Source organism: Canis lupus, unplaced genomic scaffold (assembly GCF_011100685.1).
Source record: "Canis lupus familiaris isolate Mischka breed German Shepherd unplaced genomic scaffold, alternate assembly UU_Cfam_GSD_1.0 chrUn_S2226H2426, whole genome shotgun sequence".
Classification (NCBI taxonomy): Eukaryota; Metazoa; Chordata; class Mammalia; order Carnivora; family Canidae; genus Canis; species Canis lupus.
Window position 1 is genome coordinate 35,458 of NW_023331111.1, and position 9,475 is coordinate 44,932.

Consider the following 9,475-nt stretch of genomic DNA (forward strand, 5'->3'; position numbering starts at 1 on the left):
TTAATTAGTTGCTATTCCAAGCTCCTTAGGTTTCAATAATTCTTACTCTTTAAGCCTCAGAACCATTTTTTTCTTTGTTTTTTGGTTTTTTTGTTGGTTTGTTTGTTTTTTGCAGTGATAATGGTATTCTTCATTAGCATTGCCACTATACTGGGACCAACACCCCCAGGACTGGAGTTATGTCACTGGCTTTCTTTCTGACTCCTTCAAAATCCACATCTCCAACTAACTAGCAGATATGGAATCTTGAAGTCTATTTATTTCCACACTGGTGACTGCTCCTCCCTCCTTGATCATATCTGCTGTGATTAGATTTGGACTGTCTGCAGCAGAGACCACAATATCTGCAAGAACGGTATTTTTCTTCAGGTCTTCTTTGGGAGGCATTGCCTTCAGGGTGTTCCTGCGCCCCATCTGTGTGTAGGATCATTGCAATGGGCATTCCAACATTTTTGACCTTCCAGCAGCAACCACATTCTTCCCTAGGGTTGGAATGCTAATTTGCTTAATTATTTCCCAGACCTCCCGTGGGATAGCTGGTAATATGGAATACTGATCCAAACACATTCGCCCTCCTTGAATGACATGAAAGCCATCAACATCCTTGTCTGGAGGATTATCGCATTATAGATACAGCATTACAGATCTCGCCCTCATCAGTGTGCTCTGGGAGACGCAGCTGAACAAGGAGGCCACTTGTATTATCCTTATTCGGTTTATTGATTAAATTCCACAGCTCTTCTTCTGAAACTAAAGCTAATTTCACAATGGTTTGGTGGTTCCCACATCTGCAGCCACCTGGTTTTGTTGAGGGTGTAGGAGTGACTTGGCAGGATTCTCACCAACCAGAACCATGCTCACAATCACTTTGGCCACTTGTTGCCCAGTGCCAGCCATTCATCCAACTCCTACCACACTTCCTGCTTGATCTGCTAGGCAAGTTTCCTTCCAGAAATGACACCAGCTTCATTTGGAACTGCCAAGTGGCGGAAGGAGCAATGGCGGAGGTGGCAGCTCTTCGAGGGCCAGGGCAGCCCGGTGGCTGATGTGGACACAATGGAAGCAGCGGTCATCACCTGTCCCAGTGTCCACACCAGGCAAGACTAGTCTTCAGTCGACTACTTTACAATGAAAATAATTATTATGTGGCTGTTCTCCAAATGTAGTGATTCTAAGTTTAATAATCTAATTTTTAAATTAAAGCAGCAGTATCCCAACTGTTTTAATTATATCCCTCATTAATGAAAAAAATGTATCAGCACACTCTCCCAATCCATATGGATTTATTTATAAATTATATACCCATGCCAGTATATCAATATGTTATCTATATTAGAAAGCATGCATAAAAGAGCAATTTAAAAGGGTGACATAGAGATAAAAGTCAGTGACTTTTTTTCTTATTTTATTCATTACTAGAACAATATCACTCAATTATGATGATGAATTAACATTCAAAGCTCATTCCTTTTAAAAACGCCTTGTTAATCCTGATGGCTTCATGTTCCCCCCTTTGGCTAATAAAACAGGCGCCACACAAACTCAAGGCAAGGTTCATAATTAACAAGAGGGGAGGTAAATCCACATTTTAAGTAGTCTTTCTACTAAGTTTAAGTTTGGAGGTTGACTTTTGGTCAAATAGACCAGAACCTTGCTTTGCCTCATAATGTGGCTGATAAAAAGCTTGCATGTCCTAAGAATCAGAGATGTACACACTGTGCCATTTTCTTTTGTTTGGTTGTGCTTATTACTGGGGGGATTTGTGTTTACTCCTCTCCATTGTGTGAGAGGTAGTTTAGTTGGAACCAGATGCCACATGCCACACACCCACTGAGACACATCTGGACTCCAACATGTGGCCATTCAATGAAAGTGAACAACAACAACAAAAATGCATCAGCTCCTTGCTTAGGGAACTTCCACTTTCCCTCCCAGAGACCTAAAGAACCACAGGGGGATGCTTTGGGCTGACCAAGCAGGTGAGGTGCCTGCATCAATGAGAATGTTTAAATAATAGGAAAATTGGACTCATTTGTGTTGCTTCTTATAAATACAGATATAGATGCCCACTGTCTTACAGGGCCCCCAGAGTGCACAGACTCTAGTCAGAGACATATTTGCTACTACCTCGTCCTGTAAAGTTCACTGGGAACTTCCCAGTGCTGCTCATAAATGGATGTCCCAGAAAGCTGCTTCTCAGAGGTCAGGTGTTTACATAATAACTTCACAAGTTTGCCTTACCTATCTATTTTCTGTATTTCTGTTTTTAAAAATATTTTATTTATTTATTCATGAGAGACACAGAGAGGCAGAGACACAGGCAGAGGGACAAGCAGGTTCCTTGCAGGGAGCCCCATGCGGGACTCGATCCCAGACCCCGGGATCACGACCTGAGTTGAAGGCAGATGCTCAACTGCTGAGCCACCGGGCATCGCGCATTTTCTATATTCTTAATATTGATATCTGTATTGACTTATAGGTTAAATTTATTTAAAAAGGAACTATTGTGTCACTGGCATGAATGGAAAAATCCGTCTCACTTCCCTTCAACTTGTTTGCCAAAGCCCTGTTCTTCTGACCGCAGTCTGCACCTCGCAGCTGAGAGCCCAGAGTGCCCCCGGCTCACCCCCCTGCCATGCCCAGCATTCAGTGCAGCCCAGGGACACCATGGACAGGAAAGTGCATCGCCCTCCACCTGCGACAGGCTTCTCAGCAACCAGCACACAGAGGGTGGGGAGGAGGAGGGTGCTGGCCCGCTGGCAGGCGCAGCCTTCACAGATCAGCTTGCACACCATACTCGAGGAAACACATCTTTTTTTTTTGTTGTTTACTTTGCTTCTAGGAAACACAGAACTAAATATAAGACTCAGCTATAGTCATGATATTGTCCTTAGGGCTTGTGTATTAGGGTTAGAGTCCCTTACCACTCCTCACCCTGGGTCTTGATTTGCTACTATCAGTTGTGGCCTTCTCAGTTCTTATTCATTGTTTGCGTTGATGGCACGCTGGTATTCTTGTGGATGCGTTCTTGTACAAGCCAGCGCAAAGCTTTGTGCAACACAGCAAACGTACATATCTCCTGTGACATTCCCTGCCTCTAGATGTCATTACTGAGTTCATGTCTCATGAGGATAGAAGTCTGTGTATCCTATGGAGGACAGCACTAAGGACGTATTGGATGCCTTATTATATCTAAGATATTTCACAACTTACTTTGTAAATTCTACACAAAGATCCACTCGCTTATTCTCAAAACAAACTTGAGTAAAGGGCACATGAGAATGTGGTAGAGGGGATCCCTGGGTGGCTCAGCGGTTCAGCACCTGCCTTTGGCCTAGGGTCTGATCCTGGAGTCCCGGGATCAAGTCCCATGTCGGGCTCCTTGCATGCGGCCTGCCTTCTCCCTGTGTCTCTGCCTCTCCCCCCTCTTTCTCTCTGTGTCGCTCATGAATAAATGAATAAAATCTTAAAAAAAGAAAAAAAGAGAATGTGGTAGAAGTGTTAGATGGCCAGTTCTCTCAAGAGACCATGTTCTCTCTCTGCCTCCCTCTTTCTTTCCCTCTCTCCCTCCCTTCCTTCCTCTCTTTCTCTTGTCCCCTCTCTTCCTTCCTCTCCCCTTCTCCCCCTCCTCTCTTCCCCTGTTTTCTCCTTGTCCCCCACCATAAGACCAATTCTGATTTAGGCCTGGTGGAGGCTGAGATGAACCTCCTGAAGCAGAACCAATGTGTCAGAGCTGAAGCCATGCTGCCCCCAGATGCTCTGCCAATGGACCCCAGCTGAGCTCAGCTGAGCCTCTCTCAGATCAGCAGAACCACCCAGCCATAGACTTGTGGGAAATCATAAGTGGTTGTTGTTTTGGCCATTAGGTTCTGGGTGGCTTGCTCTGTGGCGACAGCTAACTGATAGACTCGGAGTGAGGTTACATGACAGTTTGTTGGTGGCAGAGCTAGGAGTAGAATCCGGCTGCTTCTTATTCCTGGTCTAGGTGTTTGTCTATCATAGCATATTCCTGAATCTATCTACCTGCCTTCCCCTCAAGGAGCTGAGCTCTTGTCTTCTGAAGAGTGACCGCTGGTGCATCCTGTCCCCTCATGGAGTCAAAGGCAGCCACATGGATGCATGGATGACATCCTTAGGCAAAGAAGGTCCATTTGGATTTTGCAGAATGACTCTCTGTTTTAGAAGCCGTATCAAACAGTCTTCGGTTGTTCTGGGACTATCTGGCATAGCCATCTGTCTGTTTTTTTTTTTGTTTTTTGTTTTTTTTTTGCAGAAAAATGTCATAAACCAAATCACATTAGCTCTATTTGATTTTCATCTTAACGTGCGGTGTTAAAATAAAATGCACATTGTCATCTAGAGGTCATGGAATAAACACATCAATTCCCCGTGTGGCTGTGACTCTGAGATGCCTTCAGGGAACGTGGTGAGGTGCCTTTCCCTCCCGTTGCACCTTGGCGTCCTGCTTTACTTCTGCCTGGGGTATGAAATGTCAGCCTGTAGCTGATACTAGGCTTGATTTCTAAGACCAGCCTCATTCGCATGCTTTGTAAAATCTCCTATCAACATAGTAAGAAAGGTCACTTAACAATGGGGCAATCAATAGGTTTCCACCCCATGAATGAAGTTTGGTGTAAAAAGAAGCAAAAATAGTACCAGAAATAAATTATCAGCTTATCAACATGTTTATTAAGTGCATCATACTCGGAGCACCAGATGTGAGAAAGACAAAGGCTAAATGCCAGCAGCAGGGTTGCTAAGTAAATTATTTGGCTTGTCGCTGGTAATGAGAGGTTGTACTTGGTGGGAGTCGCCATGAAATTATATGTTTTCTGCTGTGTTGTTCCTCAATGAACCGTGATCAACTCTAGGAATTGTTTGGATAAATTTTCCCTTTGGTGTTGACAGAAAAGAAAATCCTCTCTTAAGAGAAAACCTTTATAAGCTCCAAATGTTTTTTTTTTTTTTTCCAAATCCACAATCTCCTTATTTCTTCATTTTTGGATTATTGGTTACACAGCAATCCACGAATCAACTGGTTAATAGATGTATCGAATATAATTTATGATGACCTCTAATTCTCCCTTTTCTTTATACCATGTCAAAAAAATACTGTTGATTTGAGTTATGCTCAAGACTTATACTGTATGTTGGCAAATCGAACCTTAAAAAAAAAAAAGGAGCAGTGACATTGTCCTATCCAGGTTCATTTAAATCTATATGAGCAAAATAGTCATTGCAAGATTATTACATCAGAATTCTCTAATGGAAGACTTAGAATGAGCAAGAAGAACTTAGAAAGATGATACTTTGGAGAGCATTTCCAAATCCTATTTCTGCTGGAGAAATGGGCAAATCTTACAATAAGCTGCTGATTTGATTAGGAAGACTACTAATTACACGCTGTAGCAACACCCTCACGCACAATCTCCTATTCATAGGTCTGGCATTTTCCCCATTTCTTGTTGAGAAAAACATTTCCTGGCTCAGTTGAGAAGAACAAGTCATTAGAGGCTCCAGTAAACAGTTCCGTGTGGGGTGTCCCTTTGAGCAAGCAGCTGTCCTTTTGGAAATTGCCTTTATTGTTGGAGGCTCCCAATTTTGCAGTCAGGAGGTCGTATAAAATCAATTAAGTCAGAGGATCTCTGGGTAATCAGTTCCAAGAACTGTTGCCCCAGCTGTGATTATTTGCCGACTGTGGCAGCTGCCGCCCTATCCCTGTGTCACTGGTGCCCACGCGTTAGCCTTCACCTCCTGGCAGCAGTGTGGTTCCGCCCCCCTCACCCGCCCCCCCCATCCTGGAGCTTGTCTCCTTGCCATCCTTGCTGGTTGGGTGCAGGCTGCCATCTCTCGGAGTCTCCCCGCTGGCTGCACCCGCCAGAGATGCCAGGAGAATGTCCCGCTGGTTAACAGGTTGTGGCTTTCAGTTCCTCCTCCAGCAGGTAGGAAGCTGGAAGGAAGTACCACAGAGTGCTGCTGTTGCTATGGCAACCAGAGCTGCTCCTCCGAAAAGCTGTTGGAGAGAAAAAGCTTCTCTCCTGATTCTCCTTCTGTATCTTCCCCTGTATCTTCTCTCCTGATTAAGGCACCTCGTTTCTCCTAATACCTGCGTCCACCTTGCCCCTGAGGAGATCACGCCATACTGTGGCTTAAACAACTGAAAAGTGTTCATCTTTTCATTAAGGTACACATTCTTAAACCAAAAGAAGAAAAATCTCGTAAGATCTAATCTTATGGTTTTATGCAGCATGTAGCTGGGTGAAGAAGCATTTTGATGTGTAGAGACTTGATTCAATCATTCATTCATTCATTCGCCAAGCGGGTATTGAATACTTGCCAGTGAGCACCTGGCGAAATGCTAAGCCCTAAGAGTTCAGAGATGAATAAGACGTTTCTGTCTCAGTCTGGTTGGAAAGGCAGATATGAAAATAAATAGTCACAATAAAGTAGTGCTGGTGTCTGCTAAAAGCCTGTCTGGCCCTGTGGGGCATACGGGATGGGTAAGTCGTTCTGCTGGGAGAGGCTGGGAGAGTCAGGAAAGGCTCACCATGCAGGTGAGTTGTGAGGCAGGCACAGGTGTGTAGTAAGCACCTCTAAATGCTCTCCTCAGTTCATTATCTTGGCCTAATTTATCGGCTAGTGGGTTGAGAAGGCCAGGGAGTCTCGTGAGATAAAGTGTAAATATGATTCAAAGAAAGCTGGGGGTGTCTCACTTGTGAGTATTTGGAAGGTGGAGATGGTAGTGAGGGGAGCAGGGAGGGTGAAGGCTGGGAATGAGGGGAACCACTCGGGAGACCCCTCACGGGGGAAAGTCCTGGCTAGGCTGTTCAACTGGACCTGGGGAGCAGGGTGGGGGCAAGTGGAGGCTAGTGTGGGAGATCGGTGGGGTCACTGGTGAGAAAACATCCATCTGTTAGTAAGTGCAGTGGTGTAGTGCATGGTTAACAGCGGGGCTTTGGGATTCAACACATAGGAGTTTGTTTCCACTCTACTACCACTAACTGGACACTTGGAACAAATAGGAATCTTTCTGGGCCTATCTTCTCAGCTGTACAGTGGGGAATAGAGATCTGTTACCGGTCGCATTGTGTCCTCCTTCCAAATCCATATGTTGAAATCCTAACCCCCAGTATTGTTGGGAGATAGCGTCTCCGGAATGTGGCTATATTTGGAGACAGAGTACTTAAAGGGATGATTAAGTTTAAATGAGCTCAGTAGGGTGGGCCCTAGTACAATATGACTGGTGTCCTTATATGAAGAGGAAATTGGACACAGACACATACACAGGGAAGATGATGTGAAGACACTGGGAGAAGATGGGCATCTACAGCCAAGGAGAGAGGCCGGGGGAACAGCTCCTCCCCTCCACAGCCCTCTGTAGGAACCAGTCCCATGGACACTTGCTCTGGGACTTCTAGCCTCAAGAACTGTGAGAAAATAAATCTGTCTTGTTAAGACCACCCAGTCTGTGGGGCTTTGTTATGGCAGCCCTAGGAAACGAATACGTAGAGCTGTCGTGAGGATTACATAATTTATATAATATACCAAAGCATGTGATAATATTCAATATGTGGTAGCTATTGTTATCAATGACAATAAAATTGGCTCTACTTTAAACAAAAATAAATCCTAACTCACTTGCATTATTGGACTGATAAGGCTCTCAAGATTATTTGATTTCTCTGGTTAACTGAGTGCCAGAGGGTCCTTTGTTTCCACTCTGACGTTTAAGCCTTTTAATATGCCTCATCCATCCTTATACTGATTAAAATTAAACCTTTTTTTGATTTACAGACCCGAGTGCCTCCTCTTTAATTGCAAGAGATTGAAATTGAACGTGTACTGCTTGTAAAAAGAAGTTTTGTTTTGTTTTGTTTTTAATAAGTCAGTCGAGTTGTCAATGTTCTCTAATGACTTGCTTCTCTCTTTTTTTTTTTTTTTTCCACAATGGAGTGCTGAAAAATCCAGTTAACTTTAAGGTGCTAGGCAATTGAATAAATCCAATGTGTCAACATTCTTTGCTTTTTCATGGGCGCATTCTGCAAAACACAAGTGTTACATAACTGCCTCTACATTGTAAGGGCTCAAACTTGTGTCTGGAACTTTACTTATAATAAAAACATATGCAAATTACTATCATTGTCCTCTATTATTTTGGACCAGCTGCTTCTAAACAATTAACAAACAAATCATGTAAATGTAATTAGTTAGGAGAAATACCAGGCTCTGAAAAGAAAACAGAAAAAACTGAATTCTGTTTACAGTCTTCCAGATTATGCTTTTCCTTTGCATTTATAGGAGCTGGTATCAAACAGTACATTGCACTTCATCGTTGCCCTGATCTGACATTTCTACTATCTTCGAAGAGTGAAATTTATTTAGTTTCTTTCTCTCCCTGAGGAGAAGGTTATAAACCACAGAACAAATGATCTTTATTGGTTCTTATCTACCCAAGAAAATTCTGTGCCTGGAATTTCAAGGAAGAAGAATGGGGAAGGAAGATTATGGGAAGATGTAACTCAGACTCTCAGTAGGAGGGAATACAGGACCTTGATGGGTTTGGTGGATTAAATGCTATTCCTCCCAAGAGGAGGTGGAGCCTAGTACACCAGTCCTTGAATCTGGGCTATACTTTGCAACTAGCTTTGGCAATAGAACAGTGGTGATTTCCAAGCAAGGCATCAAGAGGACTTGCAACTTCTGCTCTCATTTGCTTGCATCATTGCCCTGACACTGCTGTGTAAAGAAGTTTGCTTGAGTCACCTGGAAAATGACAGATCACATGAAAAGAGACCCTGCTGACAGCCAGCACCAAATGTCAGACATCTGAGGGAGTCCATCTGAGACTATCCAGGCGAGACCAAGAGAAGAATAATCTAGCTGAGTCTGGCCCACATTGCTGACCTACTGAATCGAGAGTCAGTAAAACGAATGTTGTTTTAAGTCACTAAGTTTTCGGTTATTTGTTACACAGCAATAAATATGTGATACAAAAACACATAGGATATTGACAAAACATTTTACAAAACCCAACACTGTCATGATAAAAACACTCAACAAACTAGACATAAGAAGGAAATTTCCTTAACCTACTATGAAAAACCCTTGATAAACGTCACACTTATTTGTGAAAGACTGAATGTTTCCCCTCTAACGTCGTAAACAAAACAAAGATGCCCACTCTTACCACTTCCATTCAACATTGTAGTGAAGATTCTAGCTAGAGTTAGGGAAGAAAAAAAAATAAAAGACATACAGATTGTAAAGGAAGAAATAAGATATTCTACTTATAGAGGATCTGATTTTCCATAAAGAAAATCCTAAGGAATCTACTAAAAAATCATTAGAACTAATAAATGAGTTTAGCAAGATGCCAGGTCAATGTACAAATATCAGTTGTGTTTCTATACACTTGCAATGGATAATCAGAAAATGAAATTAAGAAAACAATTCCATTGACAATTGCAACGACAAG

The 9,475-nt window shown here is 43.0% G+C and overlaps 1 pseudogene; it reads right to left on the minus strand.

The window, feature by feature from the left end:
- LOC119879046 lies at nt 1–1,073 on the minus strand (annotated as a pseudogene).
- Nucleotides 1,074–9,475: the final 8,402 nt, after the last annotated feature.